Source organism: Cavia porcellus, unplaced genomic scaffold, assembly GCF_034190915.1.
Source record: "Cavia porcellus strain 051 isolate PalLab524CR breed Dunkin Hartley unplaced genomic scaffold, mCavPor4.1 scaffold_2, whole genome shotgun sequence".
In the NCBI taxonomy this organism is placed as follows: domain Eukaryota; kingdom Metazoa; phylum Chordata; class Mammalia; order Rodentia; family Caviidae; genus Cavia; species Cavia porcellus.
The window spans coordinates 106841037-106858509 of NW_026947485.1; positions in this window are offsets into that span (position 1 = coordinate 106841037).

Consider the following 17473-nt stretch of genomic DNA (forward strand, 5'->3'; position numbering starts at 1 on the left):
AATTCTTTCAAATTAATTGTAATTGTGTGAGGTAAGAGTGCCTCAAATTAATTGTTTGAAAATTGTTTGTCAAAAATATTATTTACCTCAATTTAATTACCTTGGTACTTCTATCAGATATCAACTGGTATTACACGTGGGTTTATCTCTGAATTCTCCAATTTCATTGATCTGTTTTTCTGTTGTGACACTGCACCACTTCATTACAGTGAAACTTGATTTCGGGTAGGCCAGTGCTTTAACCTTCTTTTCCCTTTCAACATTATTTCAAGTATTCTACTTTCTTTGTATTTTCATATAAATTTTATAATCATATTGTCAATCTCTATAAAAAATTCTCACTAGTGTTTTGCTTGGGATTACATGGAGATACACATTGAGCAGAATTAACATCTTAACAATATTGAGCATTCTGAGCCACTAATTTGATATATCTGATCCACTAATTTGATATATCTACATTTATCCTGGCCTTATTTTGTGGTTTGCATGATGTGGACATTTGCATATAATCCCTAAAGATTTTGGTTATACAGTAGAATGATGTTCCTTCTAAAAATTTAACTTCGAAGTGTTGTTTTTATGTAGAAATACAATTAACTCTCATCTGTTTAACCTTGTCATCTTGAGACCTTCTCAACCTCAAACAAGAATTGTCACGATTCTTTTGTAAACTGTTTAATTTTTTTTTTTTTTAACCGGGCCAGACAGGCGCTTATACTGCTAAACTAAACCCCCAGCTCTTGAATACTTTCTACATAATCTATCGTTGTAGTCTGATGCAAAAGAGAAAAGGGGACAGCAAGTAAATTTGCCTTGTTATTTAGGAGGAAAGCCTTTGTACTGTCAATTGTACCTTTTGCCAAGGTAAGGACGTTCCCTTCCATTTTCATTTTATTGACTCTCCATGTCATGAGACTCTGCTTCTGTAGACAGACTGATCTTGGAAGATAGAGTAAATAAAACTCATTGATTTTCTACAACTTAGAGTACTCCCAAGGAAATGAGAACAGCAACTGACATCACAGGTAACTGGTATGGAACTCACACATAAATAGCATGTCTGTGTGTATATACTCAAAATTTGAGAAGACACCAGTTTACCAGGCTGCCCATGTTGCTTTCACCTGGGATACAAGGGCCCGTGACACAGTACGTATTCAGTCATTGATTTGAAGTACACAGAATTCCATAGGCATTCACTGAACCTATGTTTCAAGGTGATGAGTTAAGGTTGTATATATGTTGATTTTTATGTTGGACAGAATCTGACTTTGTACTCTGGCTGAGTGAGTGCATTCTGGGACAGACATTGGGGGCGAGGGCTGAGAAGACTGGGCTTCTGCTGATCACTCCTGTCAATCTTACCCAAAGACCCAATGAGAAGCACGTGTGGGAGGTTATGCACACCTCCCAATTTTTTTTTTTTTTTTTTTTTTTTTTTTTTTTTTTTTTGTGGGAGTGGGTTTGAGACACAGTCTCACTATGTAGTTCAGGCTGCCCTTGAGCTCACTTTGTAGCTCTGACTAGTCTCAAACTTGCCACGCAATCCTCTTTCCTCAGTCTCCCAAGAGCTAGAATTACAGGCGTGCACCACCATACCCGGATGTGCACATCTTTTAAAATCTAGAAAACCTTAGGGGCTGAAAATGTAACTCAGTGGTAGAGTTCTTGTCTTGCAAAAAAAAAAAAGAAAGAAAGAAAGAAAAAAGAAAAGAAAAGAATCTAGAAATCCTAATTTAACTATGCACTTTTATTTCCCCGTTGTCCTGAGGTGGCTTTTTCTCTATGAAAAGGGAAGGCCAGCTGGGCTTAGTAGAGGTAGCAGGCACTGAGGCTGGGAGACTACACCCCTCCATCCATCTAAATGTGAGCCACACCCTTGGCACCTCAAGAGGAGAAGCAGGCATAAAATAATAACAAAGGCCCCGGAAATCTCTGAAGCTCCAAAAGGTCACACACACAGGGTTAGTCATAACTTTCTTAAGGTTCATACGTAAGGACTTCATCTCATGTATGTGATTTAATCAGAGGTGCTCAAACTAGTGACCAATATTTTCCAGGCATCTATTAGTATGGCAAACTTCTGCTTAGGGGACCTTGGTCATTTAGATTGCAGCACATGCATTTGCAACTTCTACTTTAAGGTCATAGTGTAGTGGGTGTTCTATGATACATGACATCTTCTAGGATCTCCCATACCATCTGTTGAAGCAACATCATACAAGGGCAAGGCAGCAGGATAAGATGACTATAATACTAATTCTATTAGTTCTTGGAAAAAAACAGTTAATATTGATATAATTAGATAAATTTTGCATGTCTATATCTGGTACTCTAAGCAACCATTTTGAAGGTAGCAAAATGCAATATTACAACCAATGTTAAATTCCTATCATCTTGTTTTAAAAACCTATATTGTTATTGTTTGGAGTTTGTTATTGTTTATCTCCTTTGCTTTTTGTTTTTCTTTTCTGTGTCTTTTTTTCTCTTAAATAAATAAAAAACCATTCTCCTGTTACTTTCCTGAAGTATGTATACATTTTTTGGCAGACTCTGCATAATGATTATATTCATCAACTGGAGTTGGTATATGTACATAACACATCTTATTTCCTTTTTATCCTATTCCTCTCTACTCCTTCCTGTCTCATTCTATCTTTTGGACTCTTTAAAAAGTTCTATAATCTTACTTTCAATTTTTTATCTTTTCCTCTTTATTTATACTTACTTTTCCTCTTTATTTATACTTTAGGTTTCTCAGGTAAGAAAAACTGAAACATTTAAGCTTGCACATCTAATTTATTTCACTTAACATTATAGTCTCAAGGTGCATCCATTTTCCTATGTATCACTCAAGCTTATTCTTTATGGGAAAGAAACATCATTTTATATTAGTACATTTTCTTTATCCATTTATCTGTTGATGGTCATATAGGGTACTTCCAAGATTTGGCCATTATTAATTGTGCTGCTATAAATATAGGTATGAATGTATACTATGATCATTTAACACTTCAGAGAAGATAGAAAAGTAATACTCTGGGTGAGTAGAATTTCTATTTTTAAATATTTTAAAGATTTTATACACTTAAATTACAGTGTTTGTACTAGTTTACATTCCCACCCACAATGGAGAAAGGTTTCCTTTTCCCCCACACTCTCATCAATATTTGTTAGCATTTGATTTCTTGATGACTGTCATTTGTTCTGGAGCAAGATAAAGTTTTAATGCTCTTTTGATTTGCATTTCTCTAATAACCAGTGATGCTGAGAATTTCTTCATTTATTTATTGTTCATTTCTTATTCATCACCTTTGTAGTCCTCTTCCTCTTCTGATTCTCCTTCCTTCTTCTTCTGCTTCTGCTTCTGCTTCTCCTGAAAAACGAACATTTGGTTCAGACTCGTTTTTATTGGGTTTTCTATTTTGGAAGTCTATCTGTTTTTTTGAGCTCTTTATATATTCCAGGTACTAATTGTCTGTATGAGGCAGTCTTTCCTCCAGTGTACGTTTTTTGATCCTTCATCAAAGCTCAGGTTATTGAACATTCCTGTGGTTGTTTCTGTATTTGCTATCCTATTCTACTGATACACATGTGTGGTTTTATGGTACCACATTATTGTTATACTGTAACTTTATAATATAAGTTGGAGTCCAGGATTGGAATGCCTCCTGCTTTGCTCTTATTAATGAAGATCACTTTTTGCAATTCTAAGTGTCTTCTTCTGAGTTTGCTCCATATGAATTCTAGAATTGTTTTGTCTACGTCTTTAAGAAATATTATCACATTTCGATTTGAGTTGCATTAAATCTATATATCAGTTTTAAGAGGATGGCCATTTTGACAATGTTGGTTCTGTCCATTAAGGAAAAAAAAATGTTTTTCCTAGTTTCTAATGTCTTGTTCAATCTCCATTTTCAGTGTACCATAGTTTTCATTGTAGAGACCTTTCACTTCCTTGGTTCTGATAATTCCTAAGTATGTAACTTTTAATGCAGTTATTGTGAGTGATATTGTTTCCATGGTATCTTTTTCTGTGAGTTCATCTTTGTTGGACAGCAATGATATTGATGTTTTGTGTTGATTTTGTATCCTGCTGCATTACTGAATTTGACTATTAACTCTAGGACGATTTTGAAGAAATTTTGGGGGTCTTTTATATAAAATATCATGTCACATAAAAGTAGTGATAATTGACTTCCATGACTGGTACAGCTCTTGAGGTTCCTGGAGAGAAGGATTACAAGAGGAGGAGAAAATAAAGAGATGAAAGCTGAGGTCAGGTGGAGTCCTCTTTTTCCAAATGGGAAAAAGAAATGCCCCCTCACTGTAGGGTCACTTATTTTTTCACTTTGCAAGATAAGATCATGTGACACCCCCTTATCCTAGCAACCCACTATTCAAATTGTCTGGGCTGAATTAGTTTCTTCATGTGGCTTACCCTGGGCACTCTTGTTCTTGGAATGCTATGCCCCAGCCCTGAGCATGTGATCATTTCCACTTTTTGCAGCTCCCTACATATCCCCCACACACATTTTTTTTTTGTATTTGCAAGTGATGAGTGGCCAGTTGAAGTTGGAAGAGTGTTGGAGAGCACTATGAAGTGACTGAGCAAGATTTAAAATTAACTAATCGGCTTTCTTTGAGTCTGTCCTAAGCCTAGGTCCCTTGCTTGGTGATGGCAGTCAATTCATAGTAAGTGAACCTCTATGAATTACTAGTCCTGGCTGAGACTTGTAGTGGCCTGTAATGCCAAGATACCTCAAAGGATAAGATAAGGCCACAGCTGACAACACCTGGCTTCAGCTCCAATTCAGTACATAGAGACTGCAGCTGCAGGCATCTCACTCCTGCTCTCTCACTCCTAGCATAACTATCATCATGGAGATAAGACAGTTCTCCTAAATTGGCATAATTTACCACTTTAAAGTGACTCCCAAGGTCCTGCTCATTTCCCATGCTTTCCTCAGTATCTCTTCTTTTTGTCTGAAAATGTAATAAATATGGGCCACCCAGAGAAGGTCTTTGTTTCAGCTTCCAGAGTCTCAAACTCCGCTAGAGGGTTTTGATCCTCATGGAGCCCTAAAACCACACCACTTGTCTCATTTATTTAAGCCTTCATGGTACACTCATTTGGGAGATTGGGGATCTTGGCCAGGTTCCTGATAAAGGAACTGTGTTTACAGAACTTTAAGAAGACCCTTTACATTCCTGAACCCTTTCCATTTTGAATGATCTTACTCATTTAGGCTAAATATTTCCAGTCCAAGGAGTTTAAGTCCCTGCATTTAGCAATTGAAATCCTGTACAGTCCATTAATCCATAATAGTACCAGTGTCAGTCAGCAGTTGTCAGATACCAGTGTAGCCAGCAATTGTCAGAAGGTGTTAGTGATTTGAGCTTCTTTAATAGCAAAAATTTACTATGGTGTCATTTTTACCCCTTGTAGTTGTACTTTTCTGCAGCATTTCCAAGACCAAGTTAAAGTGAGACCTGTATTAAATATAGTTCTTGCTATCTATCAAAGTCAGTCAATTCTCCTCAGGAATACCCTGAAAGGACCTCTTAGCTCCTTTGTCATTGTCAGCCCATTGCTTGACCAAGTTGCTTCCTATAAACCTTGGGAAATTTTTCTCTACTGGTGACTCTCCTCAGACACACCATATATCATCGCTTACCTCTGTGGTCCCACAATCTTCTTGATCAGAAGATCAGGAGCTCACTGAATACAGGATGTTGTAGGAGAGGTTCTCTTATGTCCTGGGTCCTCATTGACCTCAGAGAGCTAGAGCCAAAATATTGGCTGTACTTTTAGCCCATCTATCTCTCTAATATTTGGTCTCTAAACCTCAGTTGTTGATCATCCAAAAGAAAAGATTGATAACAGTGCAGTATAGAAAAGACAGTAAGCTTAACATTACCGTCTGATCTAAATATCAAACACTTTAGAACATAAAATGGACTTGTTATTTTCCACTAACTATGGATGTTTTAATATTTGAATCCCTATAGAATGTTAATAAACAGTTGCTTATTTTATACAGAAAATTATAAATCAAAACCCATACCTAATATTATAACATGACAATCATGATGACATTTTGCAACACACCTGAATTTCCATTTTGAGATATCTCCATATAGTCAGTCATCCCTATCTACACATAAGAAGCTTTTACCTAACTTGTTGATCTTTAGTGGGATGTACATATCATAAGTTTTTGTAAAAGACAGAGGTCTCAGTCTGAAAGCCTGTCACCATAAACAATTCCTATTTTACATTTTAGAAGACCTGTATATCTGGAGGCATGAATACATTAATACATCATGAGGTTAATAGCAATCATTTGTCATAGCCATATGAAACCTTTGTACCAGAGCATCTTTAAATCAAAAACCTTATTGTCTAAAAAATTAACATTTTAACAATGGCCAATGTGAACATATTAAAATAATATATTTTTATAATTTTATTTGGGGTATCTCCCTTAAGGCTACTGAGATCACTGGGCCTCCCAAGAATGAACAAGAACTGGTTAATGTTACCAGGCAGATGCTTTCTTATCAATTGGGGTCCTTTTCAATAATCTCCCCCCACTCTAAGGAATTTTGTTTAAATATCTTAATAATTTTTGATGATTTATGAAAATCAAATCACAACATCTAACATTATTTTTGAACAATGAGACTCTCAAGTCATAATAAACAACAATATGCATTACATATACACAATCAATTGTAGCATCATTTTAACTAGCTGGGAACCCAGGTGGAAGTATGCTTTTTAAATCTATAACTCAAATTAAACTTTGGTCAAATTGATCTAAAAATGCAAAAAAAAATAATTGAGTTAAATAAAAAGGGAACAGCTGTTCATGGATATGACAAACAGATAAGAAACTAGTACACAGCTTCTTGGTGTCCGCAAGAGCTCTTGAAACTTATGCTCCGTGTTCTGGGGGATGGAATACCTGTACACTTCCACCACTCATGCCCTCAGGGCATTTCTCAGGCACTTCATGCCCTTGGAGCACCTATTTGGGCACTAGCTCAGCAACTCTCAACAACAGCTTAACAGACTGAACAAACAAACAGATACACGTGCAGACAAATATCTTAAAAAATCAGAGTGCAGTCAAATGCATTCTTGACCAAATCAAATTATAATAAGATATGATTGTAGAAGTTACAACTATCAATAGACTAATCAAAATTTGTTGTAGGTCAGTTAGCAGAGATCTCTTGTAAGAAGAATTTGGAAGAATTAAAATCTTATCTATAAATAACATATATTTTTGAATTTTATTTTAAGAATACTAGTAACTTTTGCACGCTCATCTTCCATTAAATATTCAGTTTGATTATCTCTATACATTTAGGCACCTACTCAGATCTTTGATTTCTATTTTTGGTTACCATCTCCTGAATATCCTGGGTCAACTAAAGTTGGTTTTAGCCCCATCATTTTCTATCAGTTGTGGCATGGTCTCTAAGGTATCACTGCCATAGGACTGATCATCAACTTCTCAAGAGGTACAATCAACTCCTCTGGGGTTGGGTCTGTGATGCAGTCAGACAACAAGCTGTGGTACCCAGATAGACTGTTCAGCATTTTCTGGAAAAACACAAGCATTATACTCAACCCCAAATGAGCTCTGGACTAGGTGCTTTCATTGTCCAGTATAAAGATCTTTTCCAAGGACCCTTCCTAACCTTTTTTCTTTACCTGATTGAATTGTCTTTCTGCTTCTGTAATTTCATCTTTAAGAGAATTTAGAAATTAATAGTATATGCTGTTAAGTGAAGTCTATTATGAGATGAACTCACACTTTTGTTTTTGTAATTTAAATTGTGGATAAGATTAACAATTTTTAGACCTGAGGAGCATAAGGAATTTCTATAGTAAAAAGCCTTAAATACAGAGAAAAAAACCCTGCATTTTGCATTCAGGCACCCAGGGCTCTTTCTTGCTGTTTGCCGCTCCTACCTCTGACTATGGTTCCCTGTCTCACTGCCTCAAGGCTGGGAATGTGGCTGCTGGTGGACAGATAGGCCACAGGGCTCAGATCAACAGAGGGCATGAGAGGCCCAAGAAGTCCCAGGCCACCATGGGCAGTGCAAGCTGGGAACCAGCTGATCCTAGATGCTGGGCATGCCAGCTGTCACTCTAGCTTGGGCAACTGGAGGCCCCACTGCTATTGGGGGTCTGAGAGAGGATGGTGCCAGTGCCACATAAACTTTCAGTTCATGAAGCACAGGCACAGGTGGTAGGGAAAGTTATTTAAAGGCTTGAAGGCCCCAGCAGAGTTCTCACCATAGCATGACAGGGTTAGGGCTGCAAACACTAATTTCTCAGTGTAGGTCCTATCTCGCCAAACTAGGTCTATCTCACCCCAGGGAAGAAGATCTCAGTGCCTTTCGCCATCTATTTGCATTGTTAAAAGCAAAATCCTGAAATGGTTCATCTAGACACTGATGGCTAGAAATCAAACCAAATGATGTCTTACCCATAGAAGGATATTCTCTCCAAGCCCCTGCTATTCTAAGTTAATCATATATTTGCAACTCAAAAGCAAGTCAATTGCATGTAACAGCAAAAGCACCTTCTCTGACTGACATATCTTTTGTAAGTCTGATCAATGCACAATTCAAAAAAATTTCTTTTCCACAACAGATAATCCCCGAGATTTAAAACATGTTTTAGCTATTCCTTTACAATCATTTGAGGCCATAATCTGTCATTCTAGGAACTTCACAAAATACAAGGTAGGGCCATAGGTGGTGGCAGCCTGCCTCAATGCCTCTAGGAACCCAAAAGGTACTGTTTTGTGAGGCCACACAACCCATCCCAAACTATTGGAGACCTGAAGTTCAGCAGCAGAGTAAATATGTTGAAAACCCTCCATTTACTCCCCCATCCATCTGGCTCCTTTTAGCACCATTCTCAAGGGAAAGAGAGAGAGAGAGAGAGAGAGAGAGAGAGAGAGAGAGAGAGAGAAGTTCCAACCTGTAACCCAGCAAAATTTTTCTCTCAGCTGAAAAAGTGAGAATTGCTGCTTGTGTCTCAGCTAAAGTTATTGGGTACTACTATAAAATGGAATTTACAGCAAACTCTCCTCTTGCAGGAAACGGTTAATCTCCATTTCTTCTTTTTTATTTAATTGAGCAAGGTTAGAGTTGCTTAAACCCAATCAGGGTTTCTGTTGCTCCACCATCTTTTTCCTGCTCTTATTGCTCCAAACCAATTCCTTTGTGGCTGTCTCAACAAACTTACAATCATTAAGATACTTCCTAACCAAAATCCACAAAAGAAAGATAAATACAGGAATCAAGTATATAACAAACATATACATACATATATACATCTGTGAGTCTTGTGAGTCTTTGCTTTTCCCATGTCTAACAACTGATAAAATCAGTACACCTCTTATTTGTTTGTTTTGGTTTTGGTTGTTATTGCTTGTTTGTTTCTAGCCTATTTGTAACTGTGGCCCTATAAACTTTTTTTTCAGTACCCTGATCTTGATACCTGATGAGGCCAATATCAATACACTCCAGTGATGAATATTGACTTTACCAATGCACTTCTCCCTCTTGCGGCAAGCACATGAGAAGTGTCCTCCAGTTCAGGCACCATATGCCATGACCAACATGGCTCTTGAGGTTTCTGGGGAGGACCATGAGAGAATGAGAAAATAAACAACAGATGAAAGCTGAGGTCAGGTGGCACCCTTTCTCTCCAGATGGGAGGAAAGAACTGCCCCCTCACTGTAGGGACATTTATTTATTCACTTTGCAAGATAAGGTCACATGACACCTCTTTATCCTAGCAACCCACTGTGCAGATTGTCTTGGGGCTGGGTGTTCTCTGGGTTGAAGCAGCTTCTTCATGTGGCTTTCCCTGGCAACATTTTATTCTTGGGATGGCCATACCCCAGCCCTGCATATATGCTCATTTCTAGCTTCAGTGGCTCCCTACAATTGATCTTTTAAAATTTGTTTCTTAGTACATATTTGCACTACATAATGTTTCCTTGTGTGAAGTTGGTACATGTACAATACACATCTTAATTCCTTTTTTATCTCCCTTCCCTCCATACCTTCACCCATTCATCTTTGATCCTGTTTGCATTTGAGAAACATGCATCTTTCTACTTCCTATTACCTTTACTTTACTTTTTACTTATAATTTGGATTTTTCATATAAATGAAATCATATGATATTTAAGCTTACATGTCTTATTTACTTAACATTATGGTCTCAAGGTGCATGCATTTTCTTACACTTGATCCACGTTTATCTTTCTTTCTGGCAGAACAGTACCCTACTGTTGTAAAAACCACATTCCCTTATCCGTTCATCTGTTGATGGACTTATAGGACACTTTCAAGGTATAACTATTGTAAGTTGTGCTGCTGTAAACATGGGTATGCATAAATTACTATAACATGTTGTGTTTAACTCTTTTAGAAAGATAACTAGAAGGGCAATAACTAGTTCTAATGAAATTTCCAATTCCAGTATTTTTGAGGAATTTTCATACTGATTTCCATAGTAGTTGTACTACTTTAGACTCCCACCAATAGTTTAGTTTATTCCTGCAGCTTTTCCATTATTTGTCATTATTTATTTCTTGATGATGGTCATTCTTAATGGAATAAGAAAATCTCAGTGTTACTTTAATTTCTAATTCTCTAAAGGCCATTGTTACTTTTCTTGTTGCTGAGACAAAATACCCAACATCCAAAGTTGAAGCAATAGTTTATTTTAGATCACAGTTTGATTGTTTGATTTTATTATGTGTGATGGTATAACAGCTATTTTGCAGAAAATGAGATATTATAGTGGCCATTGCTGACTTCCTATCATCTTGTCTTGAAGTCCCATCATGCTTTTATTCTTTTGTTCTAATTGGTTCTATTCTATTGGGCTTTCATTTTATTAAGTGAGATAATTTGGACAACTTTTTTGAAGAAAATGAGATATTGTAGTAACCATTGTTCATTTCCTGTTATCTGGTTTTGAAGTCCTATAATGCTTTCATTCTTTCGATTGGTTTTATGCTATTATGTTATGGTGTTATTGTGTGTGAAGCTATGGTCAACTACTTCAAAAAAAAACAAGAAACATTATGGTAACTAGTACTGATATTATATTGTCTTGTTTTGAAGTGCTATGTTGCTTGCATTGTTCTGTTCTGATTTGCATTGTTCTGACTTGTTCTGATTTGCTTTGTTTCTCTTTAAAATAAAAAAAATGTAGGGGGAAAAGTGTGCATGATAACAGGGATAGTCTTCTGATTAGATTACCTAGATTTTGGGTGTGCCTGAACGGATTTATTGAAAACACAAGACCCACCCTCGGTGTGAGTGGCACCAATCAATAGGCTTGTAGCTTGAACAGAATGAAAAGGAAAAGAAAGACTTACTGATTGCTGCTTCCTGCCTGCTTTGCCATGGACTATTTCTCCTCTGCCATGCCCTGCTGCAATGCTTCTCTAGCTGATTACAACTATGGTCTAAAACCTCTACTTTCTCATGCTCAGGTGATTTCTCATTAACATCATCTCTCTCTCTCTCTCTCTCTCTCTCTCTCTCTGTCTCTGTCTCTCTGTCTCTCTGTCTCTGTCTCTGTCTCTCTGTCTCTGTCTCTCTGTCTCTCTCTCTCTCTCTCTCTCTCTCTCTCTCTCTCTCTCTCCCTCACCCCCTCCTTCCCTCACTTTCTCCATTCTTTTTACTTCTATACAAGGGGAGACTTTGTTCGGTGTCTTTCAGATCCCCACCTTCTTGCTTCTATAAACAAAAGCATCCTCTATTTTATTCACCATTTTTAAAAAACCTTTCTATAAACACTTCATATAAATTGTCAGCATTACAGGCCAGAAACCATAAGCATTCAGCTCAATGAATTGCTAACAAGTGTATATTCACACAAGTATAGCCATTATTCAGATAAAGAAATAGCACATGCCCACCACTACTGGTGTTTCCTCTTTACCTTATCCACTGGCACCAAATACTCTGGCATCAGCACAATAATTTAATATTTCCTGGTTTAAGCTGCACAGAAACATGCACCATAAGTGTTCCTTAGGACTTATCTCATTATTCAAAAATGTGTTTCTGAGGCTTATGTATTACAAATATACTTATGAAACATTCATTTTGATTACACTGTGGTATTTTATTGTATGAGTATTATCTATTTGGTCATCAGTGTACATTTGGATTGCTTTCAGTTTATGATCAAAGCAATCATGCCATAGGGACACAATTTACATTTCTCTGGATATTAAGAAGCGCTTACAAGGCAAGAAATGAGATGTCCTTTAGCTAGCAATTCTGAATGCCAACATATACATCTAACACAAATGCATACACCAGTGCCTGGGGAAATGCACAATCATTTTCCTTGTGCCAAAAATATGACTCTTTTACCAGTAACAAATGTAGTAAGACATTGCTCACTTCTCAATTCTTAAATTCACTACACCATGTAAACATTTGAAAATGCTGTTCCTTACCTGGATACTGGTTTATATTGCTTCTGCTGAAGAGTTTACTAGATTTCATTGCACTTATGTGTGCTATGCAGATTTCCCTCAGCTGCTTTATTATTATTATTTCATTTTCATCAATTTTCAGGAGAACTGTGTACATTCAATTTTTTATTCATCATGTTTTCCATTTTTTTTAATTTTATTTAAGGAGAAAAAACAGAAAAAGGGTACAAGTTACACAAAATTTCAGAAAAAATAAACAGTAGGAAATCACTAGTTAATAGAATACAATAGAAATAGTTCTTCAAATTACAAAATTAAAACAAATAAAGTGGACAAACAGTGACACTGCAAACAGTTCTGTTCAATGATCCAACAAAACTCAGTAATATGGTTATCTATCTTATATACTTAAATATACATGCAGTTAGATCCTTTAGAGCACTTTTCCTCTCTTTTGTACAATGACAATTACACGTTTTGGGTTTTATTACTCCCACAGTTCTTACTATTTTTTTGAAGAGAATAAAACTTAATGTGATGTAACAAAACAGTCAGTCAAATCTTAACACATAATGTAAAAACAAAATACAAGGTGATCAACAATGGTTACGATAATGCCTCTTGCTATCTTAAAAAGAATTGCCTATATCATCATTTATAATAAAATTGAACAAAACAGTAAAGAGCTAAATCAATAAAACCAAAACATTGGAGACATCACAAGACTTCAAAAGAAGATAATAATCAAACCAGAATTGGTGTCATAATGAATCTTATTGTCCTCACAGTTGTTGCCTATACTCTCAAACTTGGTACTATCAAGCAACACAGAATAGAGTAAAATCAGCCAAAACAAGATGGTGAGAGCAATACAGGGTTTCAAATCAAGTTAATATGAAATCTCAAAGTGGGTTACTCTAATATCCTGCTATTTTTTATTTATTTTTCTCTTAATTAAAAAGATAAAAATAAAAAAGTAAATAATAAAAAAGGAGATTGAGATAAAAGAGGACATAACAACAAAACAGCATAGATCAAAACATAACAATTTAAGCAAAACAGTGTTTCACCACAAGATATCCTGACATAAATGTAGTTATCATAGTGTCTCTTTCCTTGAAATCTTTGAGTATAACTTCGTATACTGTAGCATCAAACATATCAAGACAATGTAAAAACCATTCAAAAGAATGATAGTATTACAGGGTATTTAGAATCAACTAACAGAAAATCAACAACGGTTTCTGCATAATCTCCTTGTCTATAAAAACTTTTGTTTATATTATCACATATAATAAAATCCAATAAGATACAACATGTTAAGACCGATGGAGACAGAAAAACAAAAGCTTGATGGGACTTCAAATTAAGATGATATTAAATCAGCACTAGCTATTATGATGTCTTGTTTTCTCCAAAATAGCTGTTCCTACCATCCAACCTTCTCTGCCTCTTTTCTGTTGAGCTCTTTTTCTGTCATTAGTTGTCAGTTTGTCTTCTTCATTTCACTTTCTGCTCCATTCATTGTGGCTTCTCTGCCACTGTTTCTGGAATCTTGGTATTTTTCTTTTTTAGAATGTCCTGCAGTATTCTCTGTAGAGTTGAATTGGTGGTTGCAAATTCCCCCAGTTCCTCTTTATCCTGGAAGCACCTTGTTTCTCCATTAATTTCTAGGGACAGTTGTGCAGGATATATCAATCTTGGCTGGAGGTTATTATCTTTCAAAGCTTGAATTATTTCCCCCCACACTGTTCATGATTGATTGTTTGTGCTGAGAAGTCTGCTGTAATTCTGATGGGTGTTCCCTTGTAAGTGATCTGTTTCTTGTCTCTGACGGCTTTTAATATTCTGTTCTTATATTGGATTTCTGGAATTTTGATTGTTATATGCCTGGGTGTTGTTCTATTTGGGTTGTAGGTGACTGGGGTCCTGTATGCTTCATGCATCTGAGTATCTTTACCTTTTGCTAAATTAGGGAAATTCTCCTGGATTATTTCTGTGAATAGCCTTTGTAGTTCATTTGTTTGTGTCCCTACCTCTTCCTTTACATTCTTAATTCTTAAGTTATAGATCCTCTTATCATCTTCTAGCCTTTGTATTATTGCTATTTGTTTCCTTGTTATTATTAAGAAGTTTTTCATTTCATGCTCCCACATTATAAATCTCTCCTCCAGTTCAGATAATCTATCCTTAGTTTCTTTCAAGCTTTATGCGAGCTTTCAATAGAATTTTTAGTTCCCTAGTAATCTCTTTGAACCTGCTTCATGTATTCTATGTTTTCTCTATTTTCTCCATCAAACAATTCTCCCCTTTTTTTTCTGTTCTTCCATTCCACCATCTGTTTTTTCTTGGGCAGTCCTTAGCATTAGGTCATTAAATACTTCACTTTTGAACTCGTCTATGAAGCTCCAGAGATATTGCTTTATGTCTATTGTTGCCATGTCTGATATTGCATGTCTTCTGTCCCCATTTTCATTTGCATTTACCTTTCCTGGATCAGTGTTCTCAGGATTGGGGGCCGAGGACCCTTTCTTGTTGCCTCCTCTTCTCATATTTTTTTTCCTTCCATACAGGCATATATAGGAGGCCCAGTTTCTTTCTTTGTGGATTACGGTTTGTTTGAATCCGCCAGCTAGGTGTTTGTGCCCACTGCAGTGTACTAGAGAGACACAGACCTTGGCAGCTTCTGCTGGGCCCACCCCTCTAGGCCAACCTACATAAGGCTTCACTGCTATGGTGCACTGCCAGGCGCTGGGACTTGGTTTGGGCTAGCCTACTGGGTCTTAGTCTGGGGCGTCACCCAGGCCAAGTGCTCCCCACCAATCCTGCTTGAGAGGGGAATATGCGACTAAAGTCACTGCAGCGTCCTGTTCTGGCTAGTCTGCCCAGTCCCACAATGTCCTCTGTTGGAGCCTCCTAGTCTGTGGAAGGGTCCCCATTCCTCTCACTCACTGCAGGTCAATGCAGGGCTCCCTGACAGTCCCACTCTCAACTCCATTCACCCATTCCCACTCTCAGAGCTTTCGCGTCTCTGTCCCTGCTGTGCTTCTTTAGACACAGCAGCAGTGACAGGAAATTCAAGCTGCAGTTTCCAGAGGCACAGGTTCCAGCTTCAGCGCTGAGATTTTATCTGTTCTGGTCATAGCACCGGGATTGCATTTCCAGTTGGTTTTTCTCAGCTTAGTTTGTTCCTAGGTTGGCAGGGTATATCTTCCCTTGCTTAGGACTCCTCACACTGCACCATTCCTGGATTCTAAGCTGGCTATCTCAGAGAGCCTCCATAGGTACTGTTATCTATCCACCATGTTCTCCCCGAAGTCATTTTTAAACATATCAAGTGTTGGTTTGGATTATCCTCAACCATCATTCCAGTCTACTGCTCTGCCATATCTCTTCTCTCTTGTCCCCCTGGTGCTCATATTATATTTTTACTCGACCACAAATGTTATGTTTTTGTACTCGATCACAAATATTTCTGCTATTCTTCTGAAATTAACATAACTTTTGCTATTTTCCTTAGATATTTTTTCTTGACATGGTTTACAATTTACCAATTCTCTCTCTTTGGTTCTATGTCATTCATTAAATTTTTAGTTTCATGTATTCTGTATTTCATTTTGAGAAGTTTGATGTGATTGTTTAGTTTTCAGTTCTCTTAAAAACACTCTGTCATGGGGCTGATGATTTAGCTCAGTGGCATAAGCACCTTCCTGGCAAGTGCAAGCTCATGAGTTCAATCCCTGGTACCACAAAAAAATAAGACTCAATCTAATCCTTTAACTCTTTGAATATACTCAGCACAGTTGTTTTAAAACTTGTGTCAGACATCACTACACAAATTCCCACTAAGTCTATTTTTATAACCCATTTTCTCTTGGCCAAATGTTGGGGATCATGAATTATGAACTGAGTCCAGGGGATGTCTCAGGCTATGCTTGTCCTGCACTTTAGTCAGATTGGAATGAGGAAACCACTCTTTTCTAGTCACAGCTGAAAGCCTTAGAGCTAATAAGTTCTGTGGTGCTCACAGGGCAAGATAAGACCTGCTGAAGACTCCTAGAAAAGCAAATTTCCTTACCCCACCCCCCATCTCTTCTTTGTCCTTGTAAGAAGGCTTTGTTGTTTTTACTAGCTCGTCTTGGTCACCAATACTGATTCTGGAAACACTCACTGACCTTCACTCACTGTCCTTGAATCGGATATTTTAAGGGCATAATTATATGGTTAGCAAAGCACAGTTATGGAATAACAAACTTATAGACATGTTATAGCAAGTTAAAGTCAAATAGTAGCCTCTGCCTATGCTCCTGCTGCCTGTCACATAAACACCCTGCTGAATTCAATCAGCCTTGATTGTCTGGGAGTAGCTGCTTTTCTCCTGATAATGTGCCAGGCAAATTTGGCTGTTCTCAGTTTGTGCTTCCCTTAGTTAAAAGAATATATTACTTCCAACTGATTTCAAGGACTTTGGTTGGGGTGAAGTAACCCAGTCAAGGACACTTTTAACTTTGCTTGCTCTGCTTGAACCCCCACCCACATATGACTTAATTCATGTAATCAATCGTGTAATAAATTGCCATCTGCTTTGCACTATATGCTTGCAAACTGTTTAAACTGAACTCAAAACTGGCTCCCAGTTGGTGATGTGGACACTGTTAGTTGTCCTCCAGAACACTGGCATTATGATCAAATAAAGTTGCCTTCTAGATTTCTCAGTGCAGAGTCTTCCACTTTGTTTGATATTGGTCTTTGTACAACAATATAATGAGTAAACATCAAGGTTCTGAGTGGCTTGTGGCCTTTTTTTCCCCAAGAACAACTGATCATCCCAGATCCCTGCCTGCATCCCTAATTTGTCTCTTGCTCTTTTGTTTCTTTTCCCACTGTATGCTGTAAATAACTCTAGGCAGGATATTGGAATCCACTCCAGGAATCCCTAATAACTAGTGCTGTGGAAGACTTCCAAT